Here is a 14568-nt window from a genome sequence, read left to right as displayed (position 1 = left end):
CAATTGAGCTAGATGTTCCCCGAGACCATGGTCCCCAGAGCCCTCCGTCCAGCAACTCAGTCCCTCGGGGAGTTTGGATCTGTCCATGGGGCCTCCAGAGACAAGGTAATCTTAATCATTTTCCCATCTTAGCTAAAAGTGATTGTTAGCAGACGTAGATGATGCATAATGAGCCATGGCTTGTCATCTGACTCAACTGACCTTCTCAGAACCGCCATGTGTGGGAGCCTCTACCCAGACTTCCAGGGCTCCACCCGAAGTCTTGGAATATGAAATCCTTTTGTATTGACTTGAGATCATTGTCAATAGTGCTGCCTTTTCTGTTTTTGTCTAAGATGGAAGAAGGTTTTCCTTTAGCAAGAGAAAACCACTGCTTTTCAGTAGTGAATGCCAGTCAAGAGCAGCAGGGTAAGAATGACCGTAAAACTCTCAGTGATAGATATGTAAGTACACCCACTCCTCATTTAGCAACTATTACATTATCTGACATTGCACATTTATGACATTAGTAAAAAATCCACTACGTGACTGTTGTGTGCATTAATGATGAACGTCTGGCAGTAACAAAGGCAGGGGTGTGAGGTGAGAGTAACACTGGCTGTGATGGTAAAGGTTATGTGTCACCTTGGCTAGGCCATGGTTCTCAGTGGTTTGGCAGTTATATAATGATGCAATTTGTCAGTTATGTAATGATGTAATTTGGCAGTTATGTAATATGTAATTTGGCAGTTACATAATGATGCAATTTGGCAGTTCTGTAATGATGTAGTCATCCTCCATTTTGTGATCTGGTATGGTTATCCTCCATTTTCATATAAGGTCGATTTTTGCATAATGACCTGGTCTTTGGAACCTACCCATGTCCATAAGTAAGGAGTGAGTGTATTGACTAATTTAGCCACAAAGGCTACTACTGCGTGTGTTTAGAAAAAGAGCACATAGCTCCATTCCTATTTGCCGATTACGCCTAGCCATTGCAACGTGCTAAGGAGGAAGGAGACAGCTGTTTGCCATTTAGGGGATGGCAATGGGCTCCTTTTTAAAATGCATTTAAGCCTGTCAGTTACACAAGCAGTTTGAGAATCATAGTTTAATTTACTTGATTCAATGTGTTGATTTGTAATGTGACAAATTTTTTCTTTTTTGAACTCTTCTGAGATTTTCATACATTTCAAAATCAAAAATAGCCAGAAAGCCACAAAATGTTTGTCTAGATTTCCTTGGCTGTCGCCATTAGCACCAGAAAATTCCTCTTATTATGATTTTTTTTTTTTTAGCATTACATGCTCCTAAAAACCTAGTTTCACTGTATTTTATATCAGTAGAAAACCTGGCATAATTATTGCTGCTTCTGTTATGGTCCCTTTGTTATTCTGTAAGAAATATGTAATATGATTAATATAATGTAGTTCGACTTGGCTCTTCATGAACTGTGTTAATCATGAAATACCTCTAGGAAAGTCAGTGCTTTATGCCAGTCATCATGTCAGTGTAAATACTGTTCTGGATCAATAGTGGACGTAGTGTGGAGTGTACAGGCACAGGCCAGGACTGTCGATTACCAAAAATCAGGCCACAATGCACGAATCTAAAAGGAAACTCCACTGCTCTGTGTCCTTTCACTAAAATCCTTTTTATTCTAGCCTCCGCCTCCATAGAAACCCTCCCCACTATTAAGAGTGAGTTTAAACCAATGCAGCTTTCATGCAAGTTTGTGAGAACAAAGAGGTGAAGGTAGAAGGCTGAGGAATGTCTGGTTGAGTTAACAGTAGATCCTGTTGAAGCTCCAGATTTTCTCTGCCGTGTGTGCTGGCCAGCATAAACCACAGCATGAAGTCCACCTTCGACCCCTGCCCGGGCAGGCAGGTGGGATGGACGAGCCTGACCTTTCGACCCGGTCAAACCTGGGTTCAGTCTTGGGGCAATGTCATTTACTAGCCAGTGGCCTTGGGCAAGTCCTGGTCATTTGGTTTCCTTTGAAGTATAGGTAGGAGCACAAATGAATCTCATCCCTCTCCACCCCCTAAAAATAAGCAGAACAAAACAAATGCACTCCTCAGCTGTTGGCTGTGGGCAGCGGCAGATCCCCAGTGAAGACCCGGGCACTGCGAAGGCTCACGCGGCCACGTCGGAGGCAGAGAAGAACACCTGGGATTCTTCAGGTGACGCTCTCCTCACACGTGTGTTGTCTTGGCTAGGTGATCACTGGGAATGAGAGAAAGCGAATTATTTTAAATATGAATCCTCACAGCTTATTTGAACCAAGAATGAATGCAAACAACTCTGAATTTTGAGAGTCAGTCTTCACTAAATTCACAAGTGGCCTACCCTTCCTCAACCCACAGATAATTCACTGTGGGAACCCCAGACGGACTGAACCACAGCGCTAGCATTTCCCAGTTGTTCCTTCTGCTGTGAACTTGGTCCTTGCCCGGTTTCTCAACCCCTCTGTCTTCAGGGCCTGCAGACCCTCCAGCTCTGCTCATGTCACGCTTAGTATCCAGTTCAATCTCGGGCCTCTGAGCCTTGTTTTCTGACTGGGTGGTCCCTGGTCCCTCCTCTCCACCTTTTGGTGATCGTACTCCATACTCCGTAGACCTGCCTGGAAGAGGCTGCTGTCTGCTCCCATGGGGCTCTGCGTTTGTGGGAGGGGGACGCCCTGTGGGCCCAGGTGGTCCTCAGGCTGCTGTCCTCAGGCTCCATCTGGTCCGGTGCCTGGTTTAATCTGCATGCAGGCTCCACACAACAGGCACTTTGAATCCAGCGTGCATCTCCCTTGACCTCACTCTTTTGGCCCCTGTGTTCCGTTTCCATCACAGATAGCACCTGCGCTTGCATCTGGCCCCTCTTGCGTGCCTTTGCCTTCTCCTCGGCTGACTATGGCTCTTGAGTTCTTGCCTCTTCAACTTCTTTGCTCTGGTGCTGGGCTGTGCTTTTTTCTCCTAGGAGGCTGTGCGATTTAGCTGGACTCAGGCTCACCTGACCTGCCATCCACACTCTAACTTCCCAGGGGGACCTTGGGCAAGTTTCTCACTGTTCGCAATTTCCTCTTCTCTAATGTGGCGGCAAGAAAACCTACCTATCAGCGTGGTTACTAGAATGAACAAGAATAATATCAGAGAAGCCCCTGGCACATAGTAGATACTCAATAAAGGCTAGCCCCTCCCTTCAACTGATGGACCAATCCCCGCCTATGGTAGGCTTCACCTGCCACCAGGTGGCACCCCCTCCACTGCGGAGGTGTCTGGATGCTCTCCCTCGTGAGAAACAGAAGACCCCAAGGGCCTAGCTAGCTTGAACAATAAGGGACTTTTTATCTCTCCTGAGAAGTCAGGAGGGAGTGTGGGTCTGGGCTTGGCTCAGTGATGTCAGCTCCTCAGGTTTGTGCCATCCCTCCCTGAATTTCAGCCCATTTCTCCTCCTGGTGTCCAGGAGGTTGCCATCTTTCCATGCGTAACAGGTGGATGCTGTGATGTCAGACTTTTTCACACGTGCCATTTCTTCCACTGTGACTCATCGTAAACACTGAGAAGCTTCTCCCCACGTCTCACAGCCTAAAACTATGTTCTGCACTCAAACCAGTCACCAGCAATGGAAGTGGCCCACCGCAAGTGGCAGGGTCCAATGCTGACTGCCCCTCGGATGGTGCTGGGCCTCCCTCTCCTGAAGCACAGGGCCCCCAGAGGAGTGAGGATATCTAAACAAAATGGAAAATGGAGGCCTTTGTTAGAATGGTGACGGAGGGAGAGGTGAATGGATTTGGGGAAGGCAGCCAACAGTGTCTGCTTCCGCCACCCTCTGAAAGGATCCACTGAGGCCGCTGGGCCTGAACCTTTTGGACACTAATGTAATTTTCTGGATTTTGCCAACTCTAGTAATCATCAAAGCTGGCGCTTCCTGAGGAGCCCTGGTGGCTGCTAACTGAAAGGTTGGCAGTTTGAACCCCCGCATTGGCTCCATGGGAGAAAGACCTGGCAATCTGCTTCTAGCTTAGCTGTAAAGAAACCCTATGGGGGCAGTTCTACTCTGTCACATGAGGTAGCTCTGAGTGGAAATCAACTTGATGGCACCTCACAACAACAACAGCAGCAGCAGCAGCAGTGACTGGGCCCTGTGATAAGTACTTTACGGTATTAAATCATTTAATTCTCAGGAGAACCCCATGAGGCAAGTGCCATTTTATCCTACACTGATAGAGGAGCAAGCCAAGAACAGAGGCTGAGTGGTTTGATTGTGGTCACACAGCTGGTAGGTGGAGAAGCCGCAGTTCAAGCCTTAGCAGCCTGGCTCCAGGTCCTTGCCCTTAACCACTGGGCAACCCTGCTTCTTCAGAGGGCCACTTCAGGAGAGGTGTTGATGCTTAACTTTGTATTTAGCAAATGCGTCCCCTTGTTATGCCAGTAGGGTCTGGAAGTGCCTGTAGGTAGGTCCCGTCCATCACCCGAGAAATCTCTCTATTTACCATGGAGCCCAGGCATTGATGCCAAGTGTGTTTGTGCTTTTTCTACCACGGGGTCATCTTTTCGTCCATGCAGAGTCTACTTCAAGTGGGCATTTGGGAGTTTTCTTTGCTTCCCTCTCTCGGGTGTCCTGGCCTCTCATGCTGTGCCCCCTCCTCAGTCTCTCACGGCCCCTGCCTGCCCTGCAGGGCCCAGCTCCTTCTTGGTGCCGTGGCTGTGTCCGAGGCCTAGGACTTGGCTTCTTCAGCTCCTTCAGGATGAGCAACCTGCCAGGAAGAAAGGAACTAAAGCAAAACTTGAATGTGTTGCCAGACTAACATGTATCAGGTGAAGGGGGAAGTGAAAGAAGAAAGTAACAAAGAAGGGAAATCCCACGTTGCCACTTTTGGTTTATAAGCCATGTCCAGAGAATTCCTGGGGAATATGAAGCGATTTCAACCTTTATGAGGACACAATACGTGTTTAGAAATGGTACAGCTCTTCCCCTCCCCCACCCCAAAGTCTGTTCTTAACTGGACTAGCATTCAAGAATGTATAATACAGTTAAGGAAGTAGAAAAAGAAACAAGAAGGGGGAGAAAACAACCAAATCCAACCCTCCCATCCCCCAGACTGTTTGCTTTTATACCACATCGCTACCCAGGTCAGAGAAACTCCTCTGAGCCTGGGCGCCATGATGGCAGAACATCTGGTCGACCCAGTCAGCCGTGACTAGTCTGTCTGTGGACACCGAGTAATCCGACACAAGTTTTTACGGCTTTACCCTGGTGCCTTGGAGTTGTATAGACACAGCCTTAGTCATTTCAGAAGCAATTAGTAAATAATTATAGGTGCCAAGCTGCTTTCTTGCTCTGTAATATCTTCTTAAAGAGGAGACAAAAGTGATGGGTAGATTCATTTTCTTAAATAGGTGAATTTTCTTAAAAAAAAAGAAATGAAAAAAATTATTGCTTGAGGAATAAAGAACTGATTGGTAGAATCACAACCATTTCATAAACATACCTTCACATTACAACACCACGTTAGCATGAGTGAATGTACTGGAATGCAGTCTGTTTGGCCAATAAAAAGGCTGTGTCAAACTCAAAATGAGGCCATTTACTAAAACATACAAGCTTTTGGTTAAACTGTAATATTCTCCTAATCCCACTTCCATCAGCTCTACATTGGTGCACGTGGTATTAATTGCCTATTGTAGCAGGTATTCGAACACATCTCTTTCATCTGAAGAAAATATTAGCATATCGCAGAGCTGTTGGGACAGATTGTATCCGAGGCACTTTTTCCTCCCCGCGGAAAAGCCTATCAATCATAAGTGAATATAATGATTAATAATGTCACAGCTTTTATCCCCCTGTCTGCATGCAACTAAATGAAGAGTAAGGCTTGCATTTTGATCTGGAGAATTTCACATCACAAAATAATCAGTTGGCATTTTATTAAAAAAAAAAAAGTCATATAGAAAATACTTCTGCTCCGGGACCTATTTTTGGTTACTCTGTTATTAATTTGCGAAAGCCTTCATCAAGAAACTACAGCAAAGATGCTGTTACATGAGAATTGGCAATTATTTCAGGCTAGGTTTGTCTTTATTATTATTATTTTTAACAGTGTCTTCCTGCATCTGGCGAATCAACAGTACAAACAAGATGGTAGGGGCAGATGCTTAAAGTCACAGTGGAGGGAAATAGGCCTCCACCTGTTGTAGCTGCGTGACCCTGAGCAAGCTAACCTCTCTTGAGACAGTTTCCTCATCTGTAAAACAAGGAAACGATATTGCAGAGTTTTCCCAGTGTTGTTGGAATTCTATGTGTGAATAGATAGAAAATGAATCTGCCATAGTGCCTGGCCCATAGAAGTTACCCACAGAATTCAGGGTTTGCATTTGGAAGGGTTAAGACGTGTGCTCTGCCATGGAAAGTCAATGGTGGCATGTGGCCATTTATGGTTTGGTCATTTTGTGTCTCTGGGGATTCATGCTCACCACTGTCTAACAGGGCAGGACATTACTGCATTGTCCCCCCACCCCGCCCCACCCCAAGAAGGCTTCCTCCCTGGGAGCAGGTATGTTAATTATCTAGTGCCGCTATCACAGAAACACCACGAATGGCTGGCTTTAAAGAACCGAAATTTATCTTCTCACAGTTCTGGACACCAGAAGTCTGAGTTCAGAGAGTGGCTCTAAGGCGGGATCCTTCTCTGTCCGTTTCAGCTTCTCATGGCCTCAATCCTCGGCGTACGTGGGCTTGTGGATGCATCTGGCTAGTTGCTGCCAGCAGACGGCTTCTGACTTCTCCTTGTGTCTGCATGTCCCTGTGTCTAATCTGGTCTTTTTAGATCTCAGAAGTGGTTAGTTTAGGACACATCCCACACTGATATGGCCACATTAACATAACAAAGAAGCCCCTATTTCCAAACAGGATCACATCCACAGGTATAGGGGTTAGGACTCCAACACATATTTTGGGGGACACAATCTCATCCTGAACGGGGCATCAGGATTGGAGGAAGACTTATTAACAACTGCAATATGCAGATGACACAACCTTGCTTGCTGAAAGTGAAGAGGACTTGAAGCACTTCCCCATGAAGATCAAAGACTACAGCCTTCAGTATGGATTACACCTCAACGTAAAGAAAACCAAAATCCTCACGACTGGACCAACAAGCAACATCATGATAAATGGAGAAAAGATTGAAGTTGTCAAGGATTTCATTTTACTTGGATCCACAATCAAAACCCATGGAAGCAGCAGTCAAGAAATCAAAAGACGCATTGCATTGGGCAAATCTGCTGCAAAAGACCTCTTTAAAGTGTTGAAAAGCAAAGATGTCACCTTGAAGCCTGAGGTGCGCCTGACTCAAGCCATGGTGTTTGCAGTTGACTCCTGTGCATGCAAAAGCTGAACGTTGAATAAGGAAGACCAAAGAAGAATTGACGCCTTTGAATTGTGGTGTTGACGTAGAATATTGAATATACCATGGACTGCCAAAAGAACGAACAAATCTGTCTTGGAAGAAGTGCAGCCAGAATGCTCCTTAGGAGCAAGAATGGTGAGACTACGTCTCACATACTTTGGACATGTTGTCAGGAGGGATTAGTCCCTGGAGAAGGACATCATGCTTGGTAAAGTAGAGGGTCAGTGAAAAAGAGGAAGACCGTCAACAAGATGGGTTGACACAGTGGCTGCAACAGTGGGCTCAAGCATGACAATGATGGTGAGGATGGCACAGGACAAGGCAGTGTTTCATTCTGTTATGCGTAGCATCTCTATGAGTCGGAACCGACTTGAAGGCACCTAACACCAACAATCCCATCCATAAGACTTGGTCTCCCCCATTTTAGTAAATGGTTCCGTCATTCACCTAGTCATTCAAGCAGAAACCTAGGACTAGCCTTGATTCCTCGCTTTCCCTTACTTGCCTCTCTCTGATATCCATCCATCAGCAAGTCCTGTCTGCTTTACCTGAAATGAATCCTGAGCCCATCCACTTCCCTCCATCCACTGCCATCTTTACAGTCTACACCACGGTTGTCTCTGGCCTGTGCTTTGTCAACATCCTCTTACCTGGTTCTCCTGTCTGTTCCCACTCTTGACCCTTTATAATCTATGCTCTATTTACAAGAGTGCTTCTTGTGAATCCGCTCAGATGTCACCTCTCCAGAGAGACGTTTTTGACTACACTGTCTAAAATTGGTGTATTATTTAAACCCTTAGAACTTTCTGAAATTTTGTTGTTGGTTTTGCTTGCCTGCTTGTTTATCACTAGAATATTTGCTTCATGGAAGCGAGCACCTTCTCTGTCTTGGAAAGTGCCTGGCACCTAGTCCTTGCTCAGTCAATATTTGTGGGGGGAATAAATGAAGTTCACAGTGAGAGGTCACAGTCATTGGACTAGCCAGGAAAGACTCATGAGGAAGGTAGGAGAGGAGCCTGGGTTTGGACCAGGGATGGAATTTAGATGCACGTGGAGGATGGGGCGGACGATGAGATGGGTGGTAGCTTTCAGGATTGCAGTCTGGTAGAAGAAGAGGACATGGAGGTAGGGGCAGTTGAGGTGCAGCTGGGGTACAGTGAGGAGACGAGCCCTGTGGCTGTTCTGTGGAGAGTTGTGTTTCTCTGGGCAGTATGGGTCACATCAAGGTATCATTGTTATTATTAGGTACTATCAAGCTGGTTCTCATTCATAGTGACTCTGTGTACAACAGAACGAAACACTGCCTGGTCCTGCACCATCCTCACAATCATTGTTATGCTTGAGCCCATTGTTGCAGCCACTGTGTCAATCTGTCTTGCTGAGGGTCTTCCTCTTTTTTGCTAACCTTTCACTTTACCAAGCATGTTGTCCTTCTCCAGGGACTGGTCTCTCCTGATAACATGTCCAAAGTACATGAGATGAAGTCTCACCATCCTTGCTTCTAAGGAGCATTCTGGCTGTACTTCTTCCAAGACAGGTTTGTTCGTTCTTCCGGCAGTCCATGGTATATTCAATATTCTTAGCCAACACCATAATTCAAAGGCATCAATTCTTCTTCGGTCTTCCTTATTTGTTGTCCAGCTTTCACATGCATATGAGGTGACTGAAAACACCATGGCTTGGGTTAGGCACATCTTAGTCCTCAAAGTGACATCAAGGTAGGCTGGAGAAAAATATGAAAGTATTTGAAGGTCAGTTTGTAATCCTAATGCACGCTAGGTGAGGTGCATTGAAAGTTTTTGACAAGGGGGTTATGAGATGAGAAAGGGGGTACTCAGGAGACTGCTGTCAGCAGTGTAATGGAGAAATATGATGGCGCCTGAGATACCCATTACCAGGCCTTTGACGTCATGAGTCACCTTTGTTATCACATCAGTCTGCCATTGCTGAGCACCTACTGGTGCATGTGGGACACCATGTAACCACTAGAAATTCAAAGAAGACTAAGACCTGGTCCTTGCCCTCCAGAAATCTCACAGCTACTCACATAAGCACACGCAATAAATTACAGTGGTTCAGAAATTTGTTTATTGGTTGGCATATCACCGTGACCAGTAAACAGATTTCTAAACTGCTCTAATTGATTGCGTGTGCTTGTGCTTTTACTAAAGGCAGTCGCGTGGTACGGAGAGTACAGGCAGTCCCCAGGTTATAAACATCCGACAACTCCCACTTGCCCTTTAATGCTGTGTAAATTGGCCCTCACTTTGAAACGATCGAACCAGCCCCTACTCGCAACAAATTCCTCATCACAAGCACCTTCACTTGCTGCACATAGAGCTTTTAAATCATGGAAAAGTCTCCAAGCCTTTTCTCGCACTAAAGTAAGGCTAAATAGGAACTATATGCATCTGCACCTGTTCCCACTCACCTACAAATTCAACTTAGAGGCTTGAAGTCACAAGAACAGACCTTGTTCGTAAGCCGGGACTGCCTGTATGTTCCATAAGATTCATCAGCGGAAGTCACCACTGATGGCTGATGAGGCTGCAGGGCAGTGTCCATGGAGGAGGACGGGCTTGAGCCTGGCCTTGGAGACAGGGTACGACTCCAGGTGGTTTGTACATACGAGGGGCTCGTTTGGTCTTAGAGTTAATGAATGAACAGAAGAAGGAAGGCAGGAGGGCACAGAGTGGGTGTTTGGGGATATCAAGTGGATCTGTTTTCTAGGAGGAAGGATGTCTGCGGTGGGGGGAGGAGACATGAGGGGACACCCCTTGAGCTCCACAGGCACCAAGTGAACTGATGCTCTTCCTCCCCAAACCTGCTCCATGTTCTGCGTCTTTCATCACATCCATTCAGGTCACCAGGCAGAAAACTGGGCACCATCTTGACTTTCTTTTCATTCACCCTCCATATCCAAGTAATCTCCAAGTCCACTGACTTTATCCCCTAGAATTTGCCCCATCTTCTCCCTTGCTGTTCCTCCCATCATTGAGGACTCATAGTTTGCTTTAGCACATTCGGGGCTCAGAGAAGGCCACTGTCTAGAAACCAGCCTTTCTCTAATTTGTTTCACTCTAGTTCATATCCAGAGGAACTTGTGTTTGGAGGAACCACTTTGGGAAATGCTGGGTGAGATGGTAGACAAGGTCCTTTTCTACTCTGAAGTGTGGTTCTGGTCTACTTCTTAGGTTAGGTAGTCTCTGGCTGGCTTGGATCTTGGCAAAGTGCTGTAGCAATACGGCAGCCTGCAGCGCTGGCCACAGCATTGGCCCTTCACCTGAGCAATCCTCTTTGATTTGCTTGCCTTTCTCAAAGCAGGACCGTTTGCCATGATGCCCTAACAAAGATGAAAGGGAAAGGAGAGATGGGACATATTTCTTATGGACCAGGCACCTTTTTTAAGCCCTAGGGCTTTGGACTTGGGGCTTATTTTCAGAGCTGTCTCAAAATTTCAGTGGATAACTAGAGTTTCTTGTTAGAAATGTTTAAGCTATATGTCGCAGGTAAGCATTTTAATAGTGAAAATCATACGTGGGGACAAGCTTACTGACCTGTGGAGTATGTGACAGCGAGTTTCCCTCTTCACCTTGGCTGCAAGGAAACCTATAACCAGATTTTTGCTCGGTCTTAGCAGCTATGTGAACTTTTAAGGTTGCTTTAGCTGTCTTTTGGGATCATATTTGGATGTCTTTCTATGTGAGCTTGTTCCATTTTTGGTAATGGCAGGGTATACATATGCTCAGTAAACACGCGAATTGTCGCTGGCCCGTGGGGGCGGCACCAGAGCACCAGGCGGCGGGAAGGCGAAGCCTTTGTTAGGAGGTGAGCAATGCCCTGCTGCCTCTCCTCCCACATGTCCCCAAATTGAAAGTTTGTGTTTATGAGCTTCTGAATGTAGTCTAATTTTTTCCTATCTGGTTTGGCTCATCTCTACCAGCTGGTAAATAGGAAATGTTCACGGTAGGAAGCCAATGCTCTGCAGAGTGTAAACAGATGGAATTGATATAAAGTGACAAGTTAGACTGTGCTATTGAGAATACAGAGCCAAAACCAAGAACATAACAGTCAAGCTACTTATTTCGTTCCAGTTCATTTAGTCCTGAATAGTGCTTCATATCTGCACAGCTGTGTTGTTCTTTTTTTTCCCCTTTCTTTCTTCTGGGTTGATAATGACAATTTCAAAGAAAAACTTTAATTAAAGATTTTATATAAAATAGCCAAAAGTAGAATAATAAGGAAAATGAGCATTGGTGTGTTTATTATAAGAGAAATCCTTTTTTCATGGTTTCAGTTAAAAAATTTACTTCTTAAATTTAAAACGAATCTAGGAATGGCGACGGGAAGGTGCCAGATTGGCAGCAGAGATGCTGCAGAGTGGAGACATCAGTCCACTCGGTGCCCCCTCCCAGTGGGGTCCAGGGGGACGATGTCGCAGCTCTGGTTCCTGACCCCTTTCTCCTAGAAACTGGGAGAGAAAATGTGGCTCTGGGTGAGGAACTGAACAGAAGACAGCTAAGTCGGAGCCAATAAAAATAAAATGATAAAAGGTGTAAGTTGATTTGCAGCTTATGCTCTGGCGTCCCCCTCCTCCGGGGAGGGCGCCATCACAGCCAGGCCTGTTGCTGCTGTTGGCTAGCTGCTATCAGGTCGGCTCCAGACTCACAGCAGCCCCATACACAGTGAAACGCTGCCCAGGCCTGTGCCATCCCCGTGATCGGTTGTGGATCAGACCATTGTGGTCCATAGGGTTTTCCATGGCTAATTTTTTTCGGAAGTAGATTGCCAGGCCCTTCTTCCTAGTCCGTCTTAGTCTGGAAGCTCCACTGAAACCTGTTCAGCATGATAGCAACACCCAAGCCTCCACTAACAGGTAAGTGGTGGCTGTGCCTGCGGAGCATTGGCCGGGGTTGAACCCAGGTCTTCTGCATGGGAGCCGAGAATTCTACCACTGAGCCACCAATGTCCCCCTAAAAAAGAAAACAAAAAAAATAGTTGCCCTCAAGTCGTTTCCAACTCACTGTGACCCCATGTGTGTCAGAGTAGAACTGTACTCCATAGGGTTTTCAGTGGCTCCTTGTTCAGATGTAGATTGCCAGGTCTTTTTTCCTAGTCTGTCTTAGTCTAGAAGCTTTAATGAAACCTGTTCACCATCATAGCAACACACAAGCCCCCCAGAACAGATAGGTGGTATTTGCGCATAAGGTGCATTGGCCAGAATCGAACCCAGGTCTCCTACATGGAAGGCAAGAACTCTACCGCTGAACCACCAGTGTCCCTCTTCAACAACAACAACAACCACAAAACAGTTGCTGTTGAGTTGATTCTGACTCATGGCAGTCTCACGTGTGTTAGAGTAGAACTGTGCTCCACAGGGTTTTCAATGGCTGATTGTTTGGAAGTAGATCGCCAGGCCTTTCTTCTGAGACACCTCTGGGTGGACTCAAACTGCTAGCCTTTCGGTTAGCAGCCGAGCACGTTAACTGTTTGCACCACCCAGAAGGGGATGATTTTGCAGCCTGAGTGGGAACTGTGGGCTGTAGGGGAAGAAGCACCGGCCCTTTTCTCACCTCCATGAAGTCTGGCTGGTCATATTTATTTGGGTTCACAGCTTTCCTTCCTGCAGCTCAAAGTGCTATAAAAAGAATTTTAAACAAAGAACTACGGAGTAAGAATAGCATCCGCTGTTAGCAGTTTATCGAACCATCTGAACTCAGTGGGGTACAAACATGAGCAGTTAGATTTTCCTGCTCTCACTGCTCTCAGGCAGACACAACTAAAGCTTGCATTTTCTTCCCCTGAGTCTCTCAGGCAGATTTCCCAGCTCTCTGGTCACATTCAGATATAAAAACCCAGTCCAGGCTAGTCCAGTCTGAAGCCTCCAGCTCATCCCCAGTTCAGCTGGCCCTTCTCCTCCCCTCCATGCTACTCCGGGGACTTGCAGCAGGGAGGGGCGGGGTCTCCCTTGTTGCTCCTCCTTCTCTCCCCCTTTCTGCTTCCTTTCTCCCAAAGTGCAGTATGTGGGGCCTGAGAGGAGGGCTTGGGAAGAAGGGCCCTCACCTGGTGTTTTCTGTCGATAGCACCTCCAGGCCCGGCTGACCTACAGGGCAGTGCTTCAGGGGCCTCCGTACCATGAGGTTTCCAGTTGAGGAGGGTCAGCTCTGGCTTACCCTCCTCTGAACCTCCTCAGCCCCCACTCCTGGTGGTCCACCCCACATCCTCTTGTTGCTCTGGGCCCCTCACGTGATGAGTACCCCTAGGAGCAGGATAGTTCAAGCCCGTCTACCTGTTTTGGAGTCCCTTTAACCCATGGGGAAGTTCACATGTCCTGTTCATGCCAGCGTAGGTGTTGCAGGTGGCTCTAATCGGCCCCTCCCGCTGTGCTGTCTCTGTCCAAGTCTTAGCTCCTCTCCCCGGGAAGGTGCAGAGCACATCACTGGGTCCATAGCCTAAAAATGAGTTGTCTGTTTCCCCTTCTTGCAGGTACCTGCCTCTGTCTGTACAAGGATTTGCTTGCTTTACCAAAGCTTCTTCACCGTGAATGCTACAGTCACCCCATCCATCCATCATCCATCCATCATCTATCCATCCATCCATCAGTCATCCATCCATCACCCATCCGTCCATCACCCATTCATCTATCCATCCATCCATCATCCATCCGTCCATCACCCATCCATCCGTCATCCGCCATCCATCCAGCCATCATCCATCCATCACCCATCCATCTATCCATCCATCCCATTATCCATCCTTCCATCATCCATCCATCTGTCCATCCATTCATTCGTCCATCCATCCATCGTCCATCCATCATCCATCCATCACCCATCCATCCATCACCCATTAATCCATCCATCCATCATCCATCCGTCCATCACCCATCCATCCGTCATCTATCCATCCATGCATTATCCATCCATCCATCCATCATCCATCATCCATCCATCACCCATCCATCCATCATCCATCCATCCATCCATCCATCATCCATCATCCATCCATCATGCATCCATCATCCATCCATCCATTCATCCATCCATCCATCATCCATCCATCATCCATCCATCATCCATCCATCCATCCATCCATCATCCATCATCCATCCATCACCCATCCATCTATCCATCCATCCCCCATTAATCTATCCATCCATCCATCATCCATCCGTCCATCACCCATCCATC

General features: G+C 46.7%; 1 protein-coding gene across 1 annotated transcript in view; it reads left to right on the top strand.

The window, feature by feature from the left end:
• The window catches only part of EFCAB6 (EF-hand calcium binding domain 6), a 317117-nt gene that overhangs the window by 33647 nt on the left and 268902 nt on the right, over nt 1–14568 (top strand). The gene's annotated exons all lie outside the window — the stretch shown is intronic.

This window comes from Trichechus manatus, unplaced genomic scaffold (genome assembly GCF_000243295.1).
Source record: "Trichechus manatus latirostris isolate Lorelei unplaced genomic scaffold, TriManLat1.0 scaffold00069, whole genome shotgun sequence".
Classification (NCBI taxonomy): domain Eukaryota; kingdom Metazoa; phylum Chordata; class Mammalia; order Sirenia; family Trichechidae; genus Trichechus; species Trichechus manatus.
The sequence above is the reverse complement of the archived record's forward strand: the minus strand, read 5'-3'. Positions and strand labels throughout refer to the sequence as shown.